Source organism: Sus scrofa, chromosome 6, assembly GCF_054392235.1.
Source record: "Sus scrofa isolate SSC_HxYL_T2T_F1_AM1 chromosome 6, Sscrofa_HxYL_maternal_Yorkshire_Landrace_v2.0, whole genome shotgun sequence".
NCBI lineage: Eukaryota > Metazoa > Chordata > Mammalia > Artiodactyla > Suidae > Sus > Sus scrofa.
In genome coordinates, this window is record NC_139388.1 from 170,253,528 (window position 1) to 170,266,884 (window position 13,357).

A 13,357-nucleotide genomic window follows, 5' to 3' on the forward strand; every position below is an offset into this window, starting at 1 on the left:
AGGATCTGGCATTGTCATGAGCTGTGGTGTAGGTCACAGACACGGCTCAGATCTGGTGTTGCTGCGGCTGTGGTGTAGGCCGGCAGCTACGGCTCTGATTTGACCCCTAGCCCGGGAACCTGCATATGCCGCGGGTGCAAGCTGCTCAACTAGATGGGCTGTGAATCAACCAGGATGGTTGTCAATTACATACAATTATGTTTAAATCCGTGATATACCCCTTAGTAGCCATGTGACCCTGAGCAAATTTCCTCATCTGTGAGACAGAGATTTTAACACCTACCTTGAGGATGTGTTTTGGGATTAAACAGAGCAGTCGATGTCAAGAGCCTGGTGGTACATCGTAGAAATTTAATGAATGGTTGTGATCAGTATTTGTATTGAGAGCAGACTGTTTGCAGGCTGGGTTGGGGTAGGTGCGACCATTCCCTCCCCACTAGTGAAGCTGCTGGAATGGCTCCCCAGACCTGAGAGAGAGAGCAGGACTCCTGAATGCGAGAAGATTCTGTGGAAGGGTTGCACTCTCTCCTCTCTCTGTGTCTCTCTCACACGCACACCTGTGTGCACACACAGTTATGTGGAGCCCTGGCTGCTGGCACAGAAACTGTATGTGTATCAGGGCAGGAATCAGAGTCCCGAAGATCCATGCCCCACTGAAGTGGCGGAAAGGAGGCTGCAGCCAATGGAAAGCGTTTGCCTGGGGCTGGAAAAGGGAGGGGAAGAGGAGGAAGCCCTGTGGGCGAGCCTGGCAAGGCAAGGGCAGAACCACAGCAGGAAGCAGACCGCCTAAGTCATGGGGCAGTGTGGATTTCCCCTGTCAGCTGCACTTCCCTATTTTCCGTCTTTGCATTGCACATGTCTCCCACAGAGGCTCCTTTGGCTACAAGTGGGTAGAAGTGATTTATGTATTCATTCAACTGACAAACATTTAATGATACTTAGGGTATGGCAGGACTTTTCTGAAAAGATAAATAGTTGTTGGTTTGGGGAAGGGCAGCCTGGGCAGAGGATGTGTTAAGTTGTGGAGGAATGAAGCAGGATGTTACATTCTAGGAACTCCATGTGGTTTGATAAAAAGAGAGCACAGAGGAAAAAAAGAAGAGAACACACAGAGTTTCAGGGAGACAAGTGGGAGATGACATTGGAGAAGTAAGATGAGGCTGGTTCACAAAGAGCCTTAGATGCCACATTAAAATGTCTGGGGTAGGAGTTCCCATTGTGGCTCAGCAGTAACGAACCCAACTAGTATCCATGGGGACCCCACTCAGTGGGTAAGGATCTGGCGTTGCCATGAGCTGTGGTGTAGTTTGCAGATGCGGCTTGGATCTGGGGTTGCTGTGCCTGTGGCTATGGTGTAGGCTGGTCGCTGCAGCTCCGACTGGACCCCTAGCCTGGGAACTTCCATATGCAGAGGGTGCAGCCCTAAAAAGAAAAGAAAAAGAAAGTCTGGGATAATTGGCTAAACCATTGGGGGGAAAACAAAGTTTTAGATTCTTGCCTTGTACTAGACACAAAAGTAAATTTCAGGTGGTTTAAAGGTTTGAATATAGAGTTTCTTTCTTCTTTCTCTCTCTCTTTTGCTTTTTAGGGAATTGCCAGCAGCTGTGGCAACACTGGATTCTTTAATCCATGCGCTGGGCCAGATTGAATCTCCTCTACCTCCTCAGAGACCCAAGCCACCGCACTTGGATTCTTTTTGTGTATGTGTGTGTTTTCTAGGGCCGCGCCCGTGGCATATGGAGGTTCCCAGGCTAGGGGTCTAATCGGAGCTGTAGCCTCCGGCCTACACCACAGCCACAGCAACACCAGATCTGAGCTGCGTCTGTGACCTACACCACAGCTCACAGCAATGCCGGATCCCTAACCCACTGAGGGAGGCCAGGGATTGAAGCCACAACCTCATGGCTCCTAGTTGGATTCATTAACCACTGAGCCACAATGGGAACTCCAAAAGGGATCTACTATTGATGGGAGTGCAAAATAGTATAATTTTCTATGGGATAATTGGTAATATATATTAAAAATTTTATTTATTATTTATTTATTTATTTTTTTGTCTTTTGCTATTTCTTGGGCCACTCCCGCGGCATATGGAGATTCCCAGGCTAGGGGTCGAATCAGAGCTGTAGCCACCGGCCTACACCAGAGCCACAGCAACGTGGGATCCGAGCCGCGTCTGCAACCTACACCACAGCTCTCGGCAACGCCGGATCGTTAACCCACTGAGCAAGGGCAGGGACCGAACCCGCAACCTCATGGTTCCTAGTCGGATTCGTTAACCACTGCGCCATGACGGGAACTCCTATATTAAAAATTTTAATGTGCATCCCTTCCAACATGCTTTCTGATCTAGCACTTTTAAGGAATTTAGTCAAAGGGAATAATTACAGAGTGACGAAAATGTTTATTGTGCTGTTTAGAGGATAGAAAATTTACCCAAATGTTCATAAGACGGAAATTGGCAAAATAAATTATAGTGCATCCAAACAATAAAAATGATACAGCCACAGGATAAAATACCTGTGTAATTAGTGTAGTGGAAAAATGTCCAGAATATGTTATTAAGTGGGACCAAAAAAAAAGCAAAAAACAAAAAGGAGGTTAACAAAAGTGGAGTTGGCCCTAGGTATACTCAGTTCATGCAGATGCAAAGATCAAAGTTCTACGGCTTCAAACGGCCAGGGGGCCAGTTTCTGCTTCTGGACCAATGTTGTGCAAGATGGGGGAGGAGGCTGGCCATGAGCCTGGGGTGGGATGGGCATTTTTTTCTCCACCCCTGGCACAGCCATGACAGAGCCCAGGAGTCAGACACCTGCACTGGAGCCTGCACTTCCTCCTCCAGGCGGAACGTGGGTGAGGTTTAAGGCCCTAGGTACATTCTGTCCCCTTCTTACTTCATTAGGATAAGAAAGGCAACTTCTCTGAGCTCTGCTAGTGCTGGATTTGGGCTTATGATTTCCTTTTTCTAGGGAATCTAGCAGATACGCCTTTGCTATAAGGCTATCCTGTTAGTCCTAGACCAGCTATAGCCAAGCCCTTCGGTTGTGTCAATTAGAGGAGGGATATTTGAGTCCATTTCTGAGGGGTAAAAGGATCTTAAGATTTCATGGTCCCCAGAAGTAAAAGAGTAGGAACTCAATAAACACTAGTTAAGGAGTTCCTGTCATAGCTCGGTGGTTAACGAATCTGACTAGCATCCATGAGGATGCAGGTTCAATCCCTGGCCTTGCTCAGTGGGTAAAGGATCTGGTGCTGCTGCGGCTGTGGCATAGGCCATTGGCTAGAGCTGCGATTTGACCCCTAGCGTGGAAACCTCCATATGCAGCAGGTGCAGCCCTAAAAAGCAAAAAAACAACAAAAAACAACAACAAAAAACCACTAGTTAAGCTTCACATAAGCCAGGACTTCCAGTAAGACGCTAGGAGGCAGAATAGTCTCTTCATTAGATGAAATATTTCAGGATCTGAACATTGGATAAACCGAACTAGGAGTTCCCGTCGTGGCAGAGTGGAAATGAATCTGAATAGGAACCATGAGATTGCAGGTTCAGTCCCTGGCTTCACTCAGTGGGTTAAGGATCTGGCATTGCTGTGAGCTGTGGTGCAGGCTGGCAACGTAGGTCTAATTAGACCCCTGGCCTGGGAACTTCCACTTGCTGAGGGTGGGGCCCTAAAATGCAAAAAAAACAAAAAAACAAAAAAACCCAAAAAGCTATTATTATTTATGTGGCCAATTGGTAGCTAGTTAGAGTTCTGCAACTCTCTGGCCTGGCCCCATCTGGAAACCTTCGTGGGACTGAAGTAGTAAATCTGTCTTATAACACTTACTGATCAAAACATTTTCCTGTGAAAATCTCCATGTTAGCTTTTCTCACGTAAAAGCTATTAGGGGCCCAATTCTTATGTTTTTGTTTTTTTTCTTTTTTGGCTGTGACAATGACATGTGAAAGTTCTTGGGCCAGGGATGGAACCTGAGCCATAGCAGTGACAATGCCAGATCCTTAACCACTAGGCCACCAGGGACCTCCCCAATTCTTATTCTTACACTTAAAATTTGCCTGCAGTTTTTTTTTTTTTTTTTTTTTTCTGGAAAGGAGGAGGAAGTCTTCAGGCCCAGGTTAATTCCGTAGAAGTAAAACTCCCTCCTACCCGAAGAAAACAAAAACACTAATTGGAAAAGATACATGGGGAGTTCCCGCATGGCTTAGTGGGTTAAGAACCTAACATACTGTCTATGAGGATTCGGGTTCAATCTCTGGCTTTGCTTAGTGGGTTATCCAGCTTTGCCACAAGCAGCAGCATAGGTGGAAGACGCAGCTCAGATCCGGTGTTGCTGTGGCTGTAGCTCCAATTCGACCCCTAGCCCAGGAGCTTCCATATGCCGCCCCAGTGACTCTAAAAACAAACAAATAACAGCAGAAAAGATACATGGGAGTTCCTGGTGTGGTGCAACAGGATTGGTGGCATCTCTGTAGTACTGGGACACAGGTTTGCTCCCTAGCCTGGTTCAGTTGGTTAAAGGATCTGGTGTTGCCACAACTTTGGCATAGGTCACACCTGGGGCTTGGATCTGATCTCTGGCCTGGGAACTCCATACGCCTTGGGGCAGCAAAAAAAAAAAAAAAAAAAAAAGATACATGTGCAGTAATGAAGATTGTAGCATTATTTATAATAGCCAAGATATGGAAGCAACCTAAGTGTCCAGTGATAGATGAATGGATAAAGAGAAGTGCCATATATATAATGATATATATATAAATGTATATGTATATATATGATGAGATATATGAGATATATGCAGGAATATTACTTAGTCATAAAAATGAAACCTTACCATTTGCAACATCATAAACGGATCTAGAGGCTATTATGCTAAGTAAAATAAGTCAGAGAAAGACAAATACCATGTGATTTCATTTATATGCAAAATAAAAAAATAAAACAAAATGAAAACATACTCATAGATACAGAGAACAAATGGACAACAAATGGGAGGTAGGGAATGAAATATGTAGAGAGGATTAAGAAATACAGGAGTTCCCGTCGTGGCGCAGTGGTTAACGAATCCGACTAGGAGCCATGAGGTTGTGTGTTCAGTCGTTGGCCTCGCTCAGTGGGTTAAGGATCCAGCGTTGCCATGAGCTGTGGTGTAGGCTGAAGACACGGCTTGGATCCCGCATTGCTGTGGCTGTGGTGTAGGCCGGCGCCTACAGTTCTGATTGGACCCCTAGCCTGGGAACCTCCATATGCCACGGGAGCGGCCCTAGAAAAAAGGCAAAAAGACAAAAAAAAAAAAAAAAAAAGGAAATACAAAGCTCCAGTTAAAAACAAAAAAAGCCCCGGGATGTAATACACAATGTAGGGAATATGGTCAATAATGTTGTCATAAACTTGTACAGGGACGGATAGTTACTAGGCATCCTGGTGACCGTTTCATAGTGGATGCAAATGTCAAATCACTATGCAGAGCAGCTGAAACTAACATAATATTGTATATCAACTATATTTCAATTGGGACTTCCCATTGTAACTCAGGGGTAATGAACCCAACTCGTATCCATAAGGATGCAGGTTCAATTCCTGGCCTTGCTCCGTGGATTAAGAATCTGGCGTTGTTGTGGCTGTGGTGTAGGCTGACACTCAAAGATAAGATCACCAAATATGTGACCAGTCGCCTGAGACCAATTCCCCCTGCCTGAGGCATTCATGCATATTCCACATTTATTGAGCACCAGTTGCTTACAGGCCATATGCTGGATGCTGGAGGTACTAAGGTGCCCATGTGGCCCTGCTCTCAAAGAATGGACAATCCAATGCAATGCTTCTCGATCTGGTTCTCTTCAATGCTGTGAAGTACCTACTATCACCATAACATGGTCTCCTGGGGGGGGGGGGAGAGAAAAAAATCAGTAATTACAGAATGATGTGATAAGTGCCAGTGTGATAGAAATAAGCACAGGTTTGGGCAGAAATGTAGGGGGAGGAGCACTAAAAATCAGATCACGCATGGGGAGGTTGTCCGGAGAGGTATCCCAGAATGTTGACACGTTAGCCCGATTTGGAGAGCTAAGCAGGAGCCAGGCGACCAAGAGTCAAGGAAAGGATGTGTGGGGTACAGTCGAGGACTGCACATAGCACTTTATGGTTAGAGCAGCTTGTGGTTCCTGTGAAGGAGGAGAGACAAGGTGATGGATGGTGGAGGGGCTGCGTGTCAGGATAAGGAACGTTATGCCAAACGCGAAGCGGAGCTAAACGCTATGGGGAGAGAACAGCAAGGGCGTGAGAACGCGTGTCACATAATGAGCAGCGAGGGAAATGGAGTTACTTAAATTGAAGAACAGAAGACAGGAGAGATAAATCTTCTGGTTTATAGCATATGAAGGTTTTTTGGTTTTTTTTTAAATTGTGTTACTTCAGAATTAGAAAGGGCCAACCTCTACCCTGGTATACATTAAGAACTGCTTAGGTCAGTGGCCCAAACTGTGCAACCATTTGGGATGATGGCCCTGCCTGCTGTCCCACTCAGGTCTTAGCTTAGAGATTTCCTTTTTTTTTTTTTTTCTTTTTGCCATTTCTTGGGCCGCTCCTGTGGCATATGGAGGTTCTGAGGCTAGGAGTCCAATCGGAGTTGTAGCCGCCAGCCTACGCCAGAGCCACAGCAATGCCAGATCCGAGCCGCATCTGCGACCTACACCACAGCTCAAGGCAACACCAGATCCTTAACCCACTGAGCGAGGCCAGGGATCAAACCCGCAACCTCATGATTCCTAGTCGGATTCGTTCACCACTGAGCCACGATGGGAACTCCTAGAGTTTTCTGATTAGGGTCTGCTTGTCAGCCCTGCTGTTCCTTTGGGGAAGGTAGAAGGCAAGAATGTGGAGATGCCTCTAGCTGAGATATCATGGCTTGCAGAGGCCAAGGGAACATGACTAAGGGTGCCTGCCAGGCGGGATCCCACCTGTGGTTAGAGGTGTGGCTGAGGCTAGGAATGAATCAGTGAAGCCTCGCCCCGAGGTAGAGCTCTCCTTTTCTGTTTGTGTGCTTTCTTGGAGACTTTTATCCTTTGTCTGTCTCTCTCCCATCTGTCAGTGGCAGAGTAGCCCTCAGAAGAACAAGCTAGAGTCATTACAATGGGTGTGGGTCTTTCTGGGCCCAACATCATTACTCTCCTAATTGCAGCGCTTCTGATGAGTGGGGCAATTTTTTCTGGAAGCTTTGGCCAAGATGACTAGAAGCAAAGTATGAATGCATGAAAGAAGTAAAAGTTTTTTTCCCCTGTTCCAGCCAGGGCAAAGGGCCAGGAGGTTAGATAGACTAGGAGTCCTCAAGTCATTTGTTTGACTTTCTCTAGCTGAGAGGTTCTCAACCTGGGGCAATTTTGTCCCCTAGGGGACATTTAGCAATGTATTGGAGGGGGTGCTACTGGCATCCAGAGGGCAAGATATTACTCAATATCCAATATGCACAGGACACCCCTCCATCCACAAATAATTATCAGATTCAAAATGTTAACGTCGCGTTCCCGTCGGGGCCCAGCAGAAATGCATCCGACAGCATCCACGAGGATGCAGGTTCAATTCCTGGCCTCACTCGCTGGGTTAAGGATCCGGCATTGCCACGAGCTGAGGTGCAGGCAAGACTCGGCTTGGATCTGGCTTTCCCATGACTGTGGCATAGGCCAGCAGCTACAGCTCCAATTAGACCCCTAGCCTGGGAACCTCCGTATGCTGCAGGTGTGGCCCTAAAAAGACAAAAAAACATGCTAATGACATTGAAGTTGAGAAATAACTGATAAATGTTTATGTTTATAAGGATTTGGGTGGAGGGAAGGAAGGGAGGGGTTGAGCATTAGTCTCTGAGGTGTGAGGAGGCTAGAGGTAAAAATCCAACTTTAATTCTATAAATGTAAGCTGCAAGTCCCCCTGCTTCTCTATCTTACAGCTACACCCTTGTTTGTTTGTTTGTTGTCTTTTTAGGGCCTGTCTGCGGGACATGGAGGTTCCCAGGCTAGGGGTCGAATCGGAGCTGTAGCTGCTGGCTGAGTCTTTGACCTACACCTCAGCTCATGGCAATGCTGGATCCTTAACCCAGTGAGTGAGGCCAGGGATCAAACCTGCATCCTCGTGGGTGCTAGTTAGATTCATTTCCACTGAGCCTTGCAGGGAACCCCACAACAACACCATTGTTGATCCAGCTTGGGCATTTTCCCTTTACTGTTCTGGTCTGGATGTATCTGTGCATTCATTCCAGCTCTCCTAAAATTGGAGGGACAGGAAGATGGGAGAAAGAGAAGGAAAACCAACAATTTGATGTTGATTTTTAATTAGGTATGGAGGGATTAAAACTTAACTACCTTGTACACCTGTAAATGTAACAAAATTCATTAAATAAAAAAAATTAAGTCTAGAATCAAGTTGCATATTCTAGACACATACATACCTCATTTAGCATATGAACAACTGCTTAGTATAAAACAGGACAATGATGGAACGATAACAAATACCAAATCATACGTTAAGGTTTGGAATCTGATTGAAAATGTAGGAATTGGTTTGTAAAGATAAACCCCAAAATAAGGGAGTTTCCCAGTGGCTCAGTGAGTTAAGGGTCCAGTATTGTCACTGCTGTGACTCAGGTTGCTGCTGTGGCACGTGTTTGAACCCTGGCCCTGGAACTTCTGCATGCTCTAGGTGTGGCCACAAATAAATCAATAAATAAAACCCAAAAATATGAGTGGAAGTAAGTTGTAATTTCTTTTTTTTTTTTGTCTTTTTGCTATTTCTTGGGCCGCTCCCACGGCATATGGAGGTTCCCAGGATAGGGGTCGAATTGGAGCTGTAGCCACCAGCCTACGCCAGAGCCACAGCAACGCAGGATCCGAGCCGCGTCTGTGACCTACACCACAGCTCACGGTAACACCAGATCCTTAACCCACTGAGCAAGGGTAGGGACCGAACCCGCAACCTCATGGTTCCTAGTCGGATTCGTTAACCACTGCGCCACGACGGGAACTCCAATTTTTTGAGGGACTCAAATCTTGGGTTGAAAGCAAACCAACAAATTTTAACACAGAAGATAATGACAGTGATAGGAATGATCTTGTGTTTTTTTCTTTTTTCTTCTTTGGCTGCACCCGTGGCATATGGAAGTTCCTGGGCCAGGGTTTGAACCTGAGTCACAGCCCTGAGCTGAGATACAGCAGTGACAATGCTGGATCCTTAACCCACTGAGCCACAAGAGAACTCCAGGAATGATCTGGTGTTCAGCACTTAATCTATGTCAGAGATAACTGTCATACCGTGTGTTTTTGTTTTTGTTTTTGGTCTTTTTAGGGCCACAGCCTAGGCACATGGAAGTTCCAGGGCTAGGGGTCATATTGGAGCTGTAGCTGCCAGCTTACACCACAGCCACAGCAATGCCAGATCTGTGACTTACGCTGAAGCTTGTGGCAACGCTGGATCCTTAACCCACGGAACAATGCCAGGGTTGGAAACTGTATCCTCATGGATACTAGTTGGGGGTGTTACCCAGTGAGAACTGAACCACAGCGGGACTCCTGTCATAGCATTTTAATGAAGAGGAAAGTAGGGCTGAAGGAAGTTACATGGGATCTCAGTTATCTATTTTTGTGTCCCAAACTACTGCAGAACTTGATGGGGAGACAAAGACAGGAGACGGTTCCCCTGTGTTCTACAGAGTCCTCCACAGCTGAATCACTGCCCACTTCTGGGGGTCACAGAGAGCATGGACACCAACACCTGGAGGAAGGTAACCCAGGCAGAAAGGTGCTATCACTGAGGTGTTCAAGCCAAGGCCCGGGAACTGTTAGGCCTATCGATGGAGGAATTTTTTCTCTTCTGCTTTTTAGAGCCACACCCGTGGCATGTGGAAGTTCCCAGGCTAGGAGTTGAATTGGAGCTGCAGCTGCCAGCCTACGCCACAGCCACAGCAACGCAGGATCTGAGCTGCGTCTGCAACCTACACCACAGCTCACGGCAACATTGGATCCTTAACCCACTAAGCAAGGCCAGGGATCGAACCCACATCCTCATGGACATTAGTTGGATTCGTTTCAGTGGTGCCACCGTGGGAACTCCTGATGAAAGAATTCTTGTAATGGGTGGAAGGTTGGATGTGAAGCTCCATGGTCAGTGCAGGGCATGGAGGAGCCTAGGGTAGTACATAGTACCTAGTGGGAACTTAATTGTTAAATTAGTTAACAGGGGTTTCTTCCAATTCTGAAGGGCTAGGGTTCTATATTTTTTTGAGCAAGTAACAGTTCATATGTAAATATTTAATTGTATAAGTAACCAATTAAAGTTACATATCACTTTATGAAAGGTCTGCAATACCTCAAGCATTATTAGAAATAGCGTGGCTGTGTTCCCCAATTCCAGGGGCACGATTCACATAGAATATAACGTGAATATTACCCTCTGAAGATGTGCCACACAGAGGGCTTTATTATAAATAAAGGCAAGGGGGAGTTCCCGTCGTGGCTCAGTGGTTAATGAATCCGACTAGGAACCATGGGGTTTTGGGTTTGATCCCTGGCCTTGCTCAGTGGGTTAAGGATCCGGCGTTGCCGTGAGTTGTAGTGAAGGTTGCAGACATGGCTCGGATCTCGTGTTGCTGTGGCTCTGGTGTAGGCTGGCGGCTATAGCTCTGATTCGACCCCTAGCCTGGGAACATCCATATGCTGTGGGTGTGGCCCTAAAAAGATAATAAATAAATAAATAAATAAATAAAGGCAAGGAGTTCCCTTGTGGCATAGAGGGTTAAGGATCCAGTGTTGTCACTGCCTTGGCATGGGTTCAATCCCTGGACCAGGAATTTCTGCATGCCGCAGATAAATAAATAGATCAAATAAATAGAAGGCAATTTAATAAAACAAATTACCACCTCTAGTAAGGGTAGGGAAAAAAAAATAACAACTCAGATTCTTTTTTTTTCCTAGCATTTCCATATGTTTATAGGCCACAGTCAGGAATCCTGTCTCTCCTTTCAAATTTATCAAGACCCGTTGCCTGTCTAATAGCATTCTTTCTTCCTTTTCTCCTAACAGAATCTCAGCTGATAGACACAATTTCCAGCCTCCCTTCGGGGTTAGAAGCAGCCACGTGACACACTTGGGTAAATGCTTTGCAACCTGAGGGATTCTGGGACTGCTCGGCCTCCTCTTTAGAGTCCCCCCCACACTTGTGGCTGCCTTTTTCCTTCTCCCTGCCTGGAATATATGGATGCATTTGGATGTAGAGCAGACATTTTGTAACATTTTGTAAGAATAAAAGCTGCATGCTAGGGGTTTGAGAAGAGAAAGGTGTAAGTCTGGGTTCGTGATAACAGCCTTCAACTGCTTAACTGTGAAATGGCAAAAATTAATCCCCTATTTGAGCTTGCTCTCTGAGTTTAATCTGTTACTTAAGTCGTGTTCAATGCTAGCAAACATATTATTCTGGATAGCAATGGTTCTCAAATTGGTATCTGCAGGTCTTTGCGTGTCCCAAATATAATTTTACAAATTGAATGCTTGTAAACTAAAGGATTCAAGCGTTCTTCAAGAGCTGTTAAATGTAGTGGTTTTCTTTCAACAATAATTACAAAAATTAGCATAAGCCTAATTTGCGTCAACTGGGTGTCCTCATCACCATAGCTGAGAGCTGCCCTGGGATTTTATTTCCATGATTGCCTTTGTTGTTCGTCACATTAAAGCCTTTAGCTTTACTAGTTTGTAGGTTTAACGTGAATGGTTCATAGGTTTCACTTGAATGGTTTATAATTTTTCTCATGACAGGCTGCTCTTAGGTTAGTAAGTCCTTACGGTAAAATGATCACCATTCTAGGACATCTGCTTTCTACGCTTACTGAATTGCCCTCACCTGTTGCTTCTAGTTAGTTATGAAGAAGGGGGCGATGGCTGGTAGGTAAGTCTGTCAACAGTGTTTACCACAGCAAATCAGTGCAGTGATGCAACTACTGCTTTAAGCTACGTGAGGGTCGGATGGTGTCGAAGGACATTGTACGAACGAAAGTTTCCTGCTCGACTGAACAGAGAAAGGCAGTGGGAGAATTAAGGCACCATCACAAGGTGCTGGCAAGTGTAGGGATGCAGGACTCAGGAGGCGATGGACTACGGTATGCAGTAGTATCAGGACCACACAGTGCCAAGGGTATTGTTGAAGGAAACGCATCTTGCGTATTCCTTCTTCTCTCCCTCCCTCTCTTCCTTTTCTTTCTTTTTCTTTCTTTTCTTTCTTTCCTTCTTGCCCTCCCCCCTCCCTTCCTTCCTTTCTTCTTTCCCTTTCTTTCTTTCTGCTTTTTAGGGGCGCACCTGCAGCATATGGAGGTTCCCAGGCTATGGGTCTAATCAGAGCTGTAGCCACCAGCCTATGCCATAGCCACAGCCACAGCCACGCCAGATCCAAGCTGCGCCTGTGACTTACACCACAGCTCATGGCAACGCTGGATCCTTAACCCACTGAGCAATGCCAGGGATTGAACCTCCGTCCTCATGGATACTAGTCAGATTTGCTTCCACTGAGCCACAATGGGAACTCCCTCCACTCTTGTGGTTCTTAACTGAGACATGTAAGCCTAAGCGCCCAGCCCAGGGCCTGGCGCATGGTAGATACAATAAATGGAAATTTTCTTTTGGCTGAAGTAGGACTATGTGTTGTTGGTTTAACCTACCCATAATAATAACCATCCACTATTAAGCTCTCACCCTCTAGGTCTCCCTGCCTCCTCAAGAAGGAAATGAGTAATTGGGCCACCATGCTGTACAGTAGGAAAAAATTGTATTGGGGAAATAACTATTAAAAAAAAAAATCCAGGTTGGATTGTGGTAATCACAGAGCAGTCAGAATACACATGTACAGCACGTTCCTATGACCCTTTCCTGCTTCTAAAATGAGCTGAGGCGTTCCCGTCGTGGTGCAGTGGTTAACGAATCCAGCTAGGAACCATGAGGTCTTGGGTTCAATCCCTGCCCTTGCTCAGTGGGTTAAGGATCCGGCGTTGCCGTGAGCTGTGGTGTAGGCCGGCAGCTACATCTCTGATTCGACCCCTAGCCTGGGAACCTCCATATGCTGCCGGAGTGGCCCAAGAAATGGCGAAACAAGACCAAAAAAAAAATATATATATATATATATATATATATATATATAAATAAATAAAATGAGCTGAATACTATGATTGCTTTACAGATTTCCTGTGGACATCCAATATCTGCTGGTTTTGACACCTGGGATCAGTCATAGACCAGTGAATACAATTTCTAATGGGAGCCAATAATGACACTCAAGATAATAAATTAAAAAAGGACATGTAAAGGGAAAAAAAAAAAAAAGGAAATGAG

The 13,357-nt window shown here is 45.7% G+C and overlaps 1 protein-coding gene and 1 long non-coding RNA gene across 3 annotated transcripts in view; both read left to right on the plus strand.

Annotated features, from left to right (window-relative positions):
• Positions 1 to 11,393, plus strand: part of LOC102165936 (uncharacterized) — a 19,382-nt gene extending 7,989 nt beyond the window's left edge. The window contains 3 exon segments of one of the 2 annotated variants that reach the window (NR_201447.1): positions 2,821 to 2,872; positions 9,648 to 9,768; positions 11,066 to 11,393. This is a non-coding gene — a long non-coding RNA (uncharacterized LOC102165936). 2 annotated transcript variants of the gene reach the window in all.
• Positions 1 to 13,357, plus strand: part of PRDX1 (peroxiredoxin 1) — a 35,326-nt gene that overhangs the window by 7,989 nt on the left and 13,980 nt on the right. The window contains 3 exon segments of the mRNA NM_001445007.1: positions 1,589 to 1,700; positions 9,648 to 9,768; positions 11,066 to 11,133. The gene's annotated coding sequence lies outside the window, so the exon portion shown is untranslated.